Genomic DNA, 9,439 nt, shown 5'->3' with positions numbered 1-9,439 from the left:
ACACAGAGAATTGTGAGGGTCGGGAACCAACTCCCCAGTAATGTTGTTGAAGCTGACACCCTGGGATCCTTCAAGAAGCTGCTTGATGAGATTCTGGGATCAATAAGCTACTAACAACCAAACGAGCAAGATGGGCTGAATGGCCTCCTCTCGTTTGTAAACGTTCTTATGTTATTATGTTCTTATAAAAAGGGTAGTTACAAAAATAAAATAAAATAAAATAAAATCAGAAGCTACTTACACAGCTGAAATGAAATAGTTAATAAGAGCTTATCTTTACATCTGTAGGCAGTAAATAACTTTGCATAAAGACTACTAATTAAACAGTCATCTGCTTAAAAAAAATAATAAATGACATAAAAATACATATCACTATATCAGCTCAGTTCACCGGACTGCTCTTTCGACTAGACCTTTCTTAGCTTTATTGCATAGAACTGTGGCATCGTTACTTTTTATGTCAACATTTTATGTTGAAACAGTTCAAAACAATCATTTCAATATATCCCGGCGTCAGTAGGCAGCTGTGTGAATATAAAAGTGACATCAATAAAAATAAATAAATAAATTAGCCAAATATAGTTCTTTCCATTGGGCGGGCAAACTTTCTGCTTAAATTTTCCTTGTGGAGCTGCTCCGAATTGTATAAGTGGGAGTGAAAGGAAGGATGACGTCATTCGTGTGGTTACCAAACGACTCGGTTTTGAGTATTCAGTGTCTCACTTACTGCGCGTGGATGTCATGCATTTCGAGTCTCTGTTTAAATGCCTTGAAATTCGGGGCTGCTCCGTGCTTCTGAACTTCACAGGGATCCTGGAAAGTCGAATTTAGGTAAGAGGGAGAACTCTGTAAACCACGCTATTTCTCGATAGTGCAAACAGGAAGGCTTCTTTAAGAGGTTATTTAAACTGGGGACTGTGTGTGTGAGTGTGCGGTGGTGGGCAGGAACAGGTGCGTGTGCTTTGAACTGTATGTGTTAAATCGTTAGTTGTTGATAAGAAAGTTGCGCATATTTATTGATACAATACAACTTTAACAGTAGGCTGCACCAAAGTCAGCGGTCTATATTCAATACAAATCTAAAGTAGGAATATACAGAGTGCACGGTTGTAATTTCTTATCAATCACGTTCAATTATGAATTGAATGATCACTTACTTCCTCAACCAACAGTAAGAGTAATATCGACAAGGTTGAGCCTTTCACAGGCGTTATCATCTTTTATTATATTGAGTCCAAAGTATTTATTGCGCATTTAAAATGTATCTTACCATAGTGCTGCGCATACCCGTTCTACTGTATTTCTGTTACTATGCAATATAAGTTACTACCCATTTCCTTTTACCTAAAACGTAAGGCCAATAAAATGTAATGTATTTTTACAGCCCTGAAGTACTAAAACGACTGATGTAGGGTCAGAAAGTCATAGGATGTGGTAAGCCTACCAAAACTTGACCCTTGTGAGGTCAGAAAGTGATGTCTTGTCATATTTTGGTACATATGCATTCAGTTGCTATAGTCATAAGGTTTGTAGGAAAACTTTTAAAGCAAATTCTCAAATTAATTATAAATAATTATTTTGCAAACCTAAACTGGAAACAGACAACCAATTTGTCTTAAAAGAAAAAAACAATTCACAATGAACAAGACAAAATGAGAAGTCACTGCAAAGTTGCACAAGTGAATGAATTTACAAGACCCAGGGTATTGCACTGTTTTTGCACACTGTTTTTTTAATGGTGAGAAAATATGATAAATTAAAAACGATGTAGAAATATATAGTGTGAAATACTGGAGCAAGGGTGCTTTTTGCTCACATTTAAACTAAAGCTTTGGAAAGAGATTTCAACAGTGTTTATAATGCATTATTAGCGACTTCATTTTAAATACAATGGGCTAGGTTTGGATGTTTTTTGATGTTAAACTACTAGCCTGATTTCACACAGTACTGTAATGTATTCCGCGCATATACCATTGACCGTATTTCGCACATGATACAATCAAGCTGGTCTCTGGTCAGTCATTTGGGGAAGCAGTTGTTTTTTTACTTATAGTAAAGATTGCCCCAAAAGTGATGGGGAGGATATCACTCTCCGGGTGAAATGGCAAAGTGCGTGCAGGACAATCTGAAAGCAAGGGTTGCAAACTGAGTTTTGTTTAACCCAGTGTAGTACCAAATACTGGGCCATATTTTCAAAGTGTTTACTCCAGTGTTTAATTAACTCCTGTTTTATCAAATAGGTAAAACACCTGGTAATTTTACAAACCAACTAAGTTGTACTGCATATTTAATGTCCTCTTTCGCACCCTCTGTGTGTTTTGTATATCATTTTGTAACATGTACGTGATTTTTCTTTTAATAATTAAAGACTGGAGGATATGCTTTGAAAATAAGGCCTCTGATGTTTCAAAATGAAAATACTTGTTTTAACGTTTCTGTCCAAACTGCACATTTGACACGTATAGTGAAGTTCAAGGAGGGGAAATGGGCGATTATTTTGTTAATACATTGCCCGTGCATTATTAAAACATTTAAAATAACATTTGAGTCCTCTGAGCTTGACAGGTCTTCTGTAGGGTTGATATCATTGGTTAGCACTGCCCAGTGTCAGGAAATGATTTAGGTTCCAATTCTTCTTTTAGGTGCTGTGAAAGCCGGAGGTTTTTGGTAGTGATTCAGCCATGCCGAGAGAGCTCAGAGAAACTGACAGGCCGTTCTGTCGAGGGCTGGGTTGTTTTGACAGTTTAGCTGCGTGTTCTGGTGAGCGATACTAAAGATGAACCCTTTCATGCTGTGGGTTACTCATTAAATGGCATTTCCTTTGTTCAGTGTCTCATGATTTCATTTGAATGTGATATTTTAAAAAAGGAAATCATGTTTACAGTTGCACAGCTCTTTTGTCATGTCTGTGCTGTGAATAAAGCTTACTTGGGGTCAAAACACTGACACGTACGCCACCCACAAGCAAGTAAGCTGTAACAAACACTATTAACAGTACAGGGATTACAAAATAGCTGTGAAATAGGGAACACAAGTGACTGTTGTGAGAGACAAATAAGACACTCAAGGATAGTGCTAAAAGAAAAGGCTTCAAATCTGTTATTCTTAATGTTGAAACGTTTTTCAAAGATTGTTTGTTTATAGTTTCTTTTAGCATGATGAGAGAAATAAATGTACTGATATTTTGAACAAGTTTTTTTTTTATCTAATCGAGTGTTTTTAAAGTTTTCAATATATGTGTTGATGCAACTGTTCAAATAATGAATGTCATTTTTCTTTTCATTGTTAACATCCTGACAACTTTTCAAAATGGCCGCTCTAGTGCACTGGGGTTTGAGATCTGTCCACTGCGGGAAAAGCGATTTAAAAAAAAAAAAAAAAAAAAAACACAAGTTCTCTGGCTTTTCTGTTCCGTACCACATCGTGGATCGTTATTGCTGTGTTACCTGTTTGACAATGTGGGCAATAATCCTTATGCTATCAGTGCACTAGAGCAGACATTTGGAAAAGAGCTTTGAAACAGACTTTAAAGTTATAAGTGTAAAAAGTTGTCAGGATGTTAACAATGAAAATAAATGACAGGTGCGTTATTTAAACCGTTATAGCAACACGTGGGGACGTGTCACGCAATATTTTTCTGAACTCCACTACTTTCTCTTTTAAAGTAATTTTCTGTCCCTCTGTTTAATTACTTGACCAGACTCCCCAGGCATCTCTCTATTGACAAACCAAATGTCTGCAGAAAAAAAAGATCAGTTTTAGCCTTAGATGACTCTCAGAAACACGTTTTGTTTCTCAATATTATTTTTCAGTCTAATAATCAAGTCTAAACAAAATATCGATAATATGATTTGCCAAATCCCTGTGTAAGACATTGTTTCATGTGCATTTGATGGATGCAGGTCAGTTTCACTACACTGGTGGCCTTGTATATTCAGATGTCGCTGACAGACTCATTCGTAAAAGGAAAGACAAACTGAATTGCAGAGCAAGCAAGTTATGCAGTTATGCTTTGCACTTTACTTTATATTGCATTTGAGTCTAAGCCTGTGTTGCTGTTATAAGGTTTGTTTTAGATAATTTTGTAGGGTTTAAGCTGAAGGCTTAGAAACACCCTCCACTTCATTATTTTTATAATTTTTTTTGTTTTTTATGATTCATAAAAACCAGTCAGTTCTTGCAAATGAAAAAGCAGAGATTTTGAAAAAGACCAAAACATTTCTTTAGTGTGAAATCTCTGCAGTGGTGTTGCAGGTCGTTTTTGCAGTCCTTTGGTATTAGTTGCACAAGTCCAGTTTGTCTGTTTGAAGTTATAGATGAATGATGAGAGAGAGAGAGGAGAAAAAGAGGAGAGACAGAGAGAGACAGAGAGAGAGAGAGGGAGAGAGAGAGAGGGGGGGGGGGCTTCATGCCAGACAGGTGTCCCTCATTAAATTAGTGCCAGGTGATGTGCATGCTGGCGCATTTTATGAATATGAGCGAAGGGGCAGAGAGCCACGGTGTCACAGTGCGAGACCCCAGGGGGTTTAACCTAGCAGGCAGGAGGGCAGCTCAGCTACTGACTATGGAACAGTATTATCCTGATGTTATCGATATTTTGTTTAGTCTTATTTATTTCACTATAAAAGTATTATTGAAGATCCTACTACAGGTGATCATCGTGTTTCTGATTATCGAAGGCTATAAAGGATCTGTGCCACTGTCACAGAGGTGTATTGATGCTCTCTGTTCCTAAAGAGGTGCTGGAGGGGGACTGCTGATTAAACTGGGTATCAGAGAACTCTTAATTCAGCTCCTCCATCCGATGTGGGAGAGAACGGTGGTACAGCCACATCGCAGACTGAAAACAAAGTGCATGACAGAGGTAGAATGTCATCTAGGAGAATGTTGCAGTCAGTGGGAAGAGGTCCTTGTCATTATAGTGATCATTTTTCCCTCCCCAGAAAATGTCACTGCTGGATTACATTTATCCACATTGCAAATAATCACTTTACGAAATCCTGTTTTTGAAGTAGATCTAATATTTTATAGTAGGGATGGGCACCAGTATCGATAATAATTTCCGTATCGCGATATTGTGGAATTAAAGACATATATTTTTTTGCTAAATGATTATTTAAAAGTTAAATCCACCTTCCAGGTAGGATCAAAATGATCCTGATACTTTGGATAAAAGTAATCCTAATCTCTTTTTTAAATTCTGAAAAACCCAAATGCAACATTTAATCACGATTAAAAGTGCGATCGGGTTACCAAAGCGAAGTCCGGATCATAGTAATACCGATCGCATGTTGACGTTTTGAAAAAAAACTATTTCACTATATAATGCAGAAGTCAGATTACCAAAGTTTTGAAAAACAGGACCGTGGTGGATACAACAGACAGACACTCATTAATGATACAATACTAGAATCTCTTACAGCTGTTTCTTTACTAGGAAATCCAGCTGTGTGCCCAAAACGATTTGACATAAGAACATTCAAAAATGGACATATGAGAGGAGCTAGTCCAGCTGATTGATCTAATTTATCAAGTAAAGGACCCCAGTGATTCAGCATCAACAACACAGCTAGGCAACCCATTCCATCCCCTCACCACTCTGTGTGTGAAATGTCTCCTTCTCTGTGTTCCAAGTCTCCAAGCTTCACTGTTGTTGGAATACCCCCATACTGTGATGAATCAGAGAGCTGTCGGTAAGTCACATAGGTACAGAGATTTATCCAGGCTCTTCCTGTTGCTTGCTGAGACACGCACTTATCACCTCGCTCTCTTACTGAGTTTGTGAACAGTACTTTTCTTCAAGATGACAACAACAGGAAGTAAGCAGTCTCCCATGATCTCTCATCAGCAAAACAGCATTCTTGTTTAAGACTTTTCACTGACTGGAGTGAAGGTCGTTTATCAGCAGCAGGTATTAGGAACCCACCTGACCATCCCTTAGAGAGCCTTGTGCCGCAGAGAGTCAGTGATACCGGCTGCACAGGGAGTGAACTTTAGCTAAATAAGAGATCGTTGTCATGCTTGTAAAAGGTATGGGATTATGGCTCTCCTTAGCTATTAGTTATTACTCTTTTCCATTATCAAGATTCTTTTGAACACAATAAGAACATGATAAAAGTTCTGACGGATTGGACCATCAATGCTCCTCCTGTTCCAAGCAGCTGATGATCTCAAAACTTTGCCAAGTTGGTCTTAAAGGATTCCAATGATTCCGCCTCAACAGCATGTCTAGGTAGCCCCTTCCATCCCCTCAGCACTCTCTGTGTGAAGAAGAGCCTCCTACCCCCTGTCCTAAGTCTCCATTTACTGCTTGTGAAAAACTGAGTAGGGTTTATGTTATAAACTCCTTTTAGGATTTTAAAGACCTCAATCTCCCGGTCACTGTTTGCTGGACTATCCAAAACTGCAGTGTCCTTTCTGTAGTGGTGGGGACCAGGACTGGACACAGTATTCTAAGTGTGGTCTCACCATTGCGTTATACAACGTCGTATAACATTATCTTTACTGTATACTGTTACCATACATCCAGGCGTTCTGCTAACTGTTTGAACTGCTTCCCCTCTCTGCTTCCAATTCTACAGCTAGGAAATCTACTGCATCCCCTGAGCAGCACCATTCAAGTAGGATCATTACTGTAGTTTGTATCATTTTTACTAACCGAAGCACACATAAGGGACTTCGTGCAAGGTTATTTTCCATAACCTTCTTACACAAAGATCCCTATTTTAGTTATCTAATCGGTGGCTGTATTTAGACTGATGCTGTCTGGATCATTGGAACAGCCCGCAGCAAACCCTGAGCTGTGTTGGCAATCCCTGTATCCATCCTTAAAAAGAGAGGCTGGTGAAATACTGCTAATGCCGACTGCATGCTGTGCCCAATTCTGGTCACCACAGCACCAAAGGGGCATTGTAGCCCTGGAGAGAGTAAAGAAGAGCAGCAAGACTAATCCCAGGATTAAAGGACTGAGCTGTGAAGATAAGATGAAAAAACTGAATCTTGTAGCCTGGAACAAAGAAGAATCAGGGGGGACATGATTGAAGTCTTTAACATCTTCAAAGGAGCTGACACACAGTATTAACCCTAACCAACATTTTCAGTGCAACACAGAACCCAGGACAAGAGGAGACTGGTGGAAATTAAGTGGTGATAGACTTGGGACACACAGAGAGTGGTGAGGGTATGGAATGGGCTACCCAGTCATGTAGTTGAGGTAGAATCGCTTGGATCTTTTAAGACCGGGCTTGACAAAGTTCTGAGATCAATCCGCTACTAGGAACCGGACGAGCATTGATGGGCTGCATGGCCTTGTCTCATTCATAACTGTTCTTATGAATGAAATAAACGAGTTTCATCACAATTAAAAAAGTGTGTCATACTGATGGACAAGCAGACATGTAGTGAACCTTCATATACCACCAGACTGATACTATCAATAACGCCGCAAATGGTTCTCTGGATTGATATGTTAAAATGTGACATACAAATGGACAGTCAGACAGACAGCTAAAGGGAAGTTTCATGACAATTGGATAAGTGTTTTCTAGATCAATGTACATTGAAGACATTGAGAAATACATATAGTCAAAATGTTTGTCATTGATTTTCGTTCTGTATTTCTAGATAGATGTAAACCTGGAAGGGGGTTAAATGATGGAATTAATATGACATCTTTGGTTCTCACTCTTTTAAACATACCTTAAAGCCTTACAAATGTTAAACACATGTTCTATCGGTAAAACATTATAAAAACATGCTGAAACATGTTCAGGGTTACGACACCATGCTACCCCACTAATTTCCTCCACCCATGTTCTGTTGTGGAGACTATAAAAAGTCCTGATCCATCCTCCCTCACCACCTGCCCACCATGGAAAGGAAAGCAGCACGCTTGACACCCTAATACTGTATTTAAAAAAAAACAAAAACAAAACACTTGGGTCCGGACCCTGTCAAGTGATTCAGCAAAAGCACAGCAAAGTGTAATAAAGCATAGGCAAGCATTGTAAAGTACAGAGAGGTATGGTAAGGTATATTCTAAAAACTATGGTAAATGCACAGTATAACCACGGAAAAAAAAAAACTTTACTGTGGGAATATTTGAATTCAGCAGTGGGGAAATTCACTTTCTACAGTTGCTGTTTGCAAAAGCATGGTGGTTACTCTTTCAGTGTTCTGTTGTAAAATACTCGGGGAAATATTCGCTTTCGTTGCACTGTGTATTATAGATGTCTTTTTTAAATTCTTGGCTGGCTGACTTGGTTGTTGTGGTTTATTTTGTGAAACATGGCTGCCTGACTCTGCAGTGTGATGTCTTCACAGCAATGCTGTGGTTTTACTTGTCGTCTCCTTGTAATCTCTGCTCTGCACACACGCTGCTCTCTCACTACACACAATACGAAGCGCCTGTATCCGGTGCTTATTGTCTTGAAATGAAACCTAGTGAAAGGTACACAGTTTTTCTACTCCTGTAAGGGAAACGGCTGGCTCTATTTTATTGATCTAAACAGTGGTGGATCTTAATACCACCACTGGTAAATCACTCACCATGATTTTCGGAGGGCCTTGTTGTTTTGTTATTTTATATAGTAATGTTAAGAAGTGGGTTAATAAACCAGCCCTAGGGGAAACATGAGCCTGATTAATACAGAGATAAAGAGTCATTGTATGTCATTATGTCCCGTCACCATTGGAACCTATTAGTAACTACACTTAAAATTTTTCTGAGAGTGTAGCACTCTCACTCAGAATGTCAACGACAAAGCATTCTAAATGTTTAAACAGGTTCTATAAAAACAGATTATCAGTTTTCCGTCTGTGTATTTAGATTTAATAACTTCTACTAAGTGTTGGGTCCCTCTAATCAAGTTGAGAGTGTACTTTCTCTTGCACTCTTTGTATGACACTTTCAAATAGATTAGAGGTAGCCACCGAACACTCAGAAACATACATTATTAAAAGTGACCCCTGCATATGTTTCAGAATTTAAAATGACATTTTAGTTGTGTGCCGGAGCCCTTAAACGAATGGTAAACAAGATTTCTAAATTGATTTACCTCCTTTATCCCCTGTGACAGGGACATAGATGATGTGGCTGTACATGCATACACTTTGTGGGATGAAACTTGTTATACACATTCTTTAGCATTGCTCACGCCAGTGACTGTAAAGCCTTGGTTTATGCTCCTTGCAGCTGACAGAAACACGCCATGCATTTTACACCATGGACTCTATGTAGTTTTCAAAATTACAGTTTTGAAAGAAACATTTTAGCAAACACATATTTCCATTTTGAAACATGATAGCTCTCGAGTGGCGCATCCAGTAAAGGTGCTCCACATGGAGTGCAAGATGCACCCTATAGCCTGGAGATCGAAAGTTCAAATCCAGGCTATTCCACTGCCAGCCGTGGATGGGAGTTACAATTGGCCGAGCGCCA

General features: G+C 38.9%; 1 protein-coding gene across 1 annotated transcript in view; it reads left to right on the top strand.

The window, feature by feature from the left end:
- Positions 1–674: 674 nt before the first annotated feature.
- LOC117416187 (inositol-trisphosphate 3-kinase C-like) overlaps positions 675–9,439 on the top strand; it is a 48,613-nt gene continuing 39,848 nt past the window's right edge. The window contains exon 1 of the mRNA XM_034027263.3: positions 675–831. The gene's annotated coding sequence lies outside the window, so the exon portion shown is untranslated. The remainder of the gene's footprint in view (positions 832–9,439) is intronic.

The sequence above is a fragment of the Acipenser ruthenus genome, chromosome 7, assembly GCF_902713425.1.
Source record: "Acipenser ruthenus chromosome 7, fAciRut3.2 maternal haplotype, whole genome shotgun sequence".
In the NCBI taxonomy this organism is placed as follows: Eukaryota; Metazoa; Chordata; class Actinopteri; order Acipenseriformes; family Acipenseridae; genus Acipenser; species Acipenser ruthenus.
The sequence above is the reverse complement of the archived record's forward strand: the minus strand, read 5'-3'. Positions and strand labels throughout refer to the sequence as shown.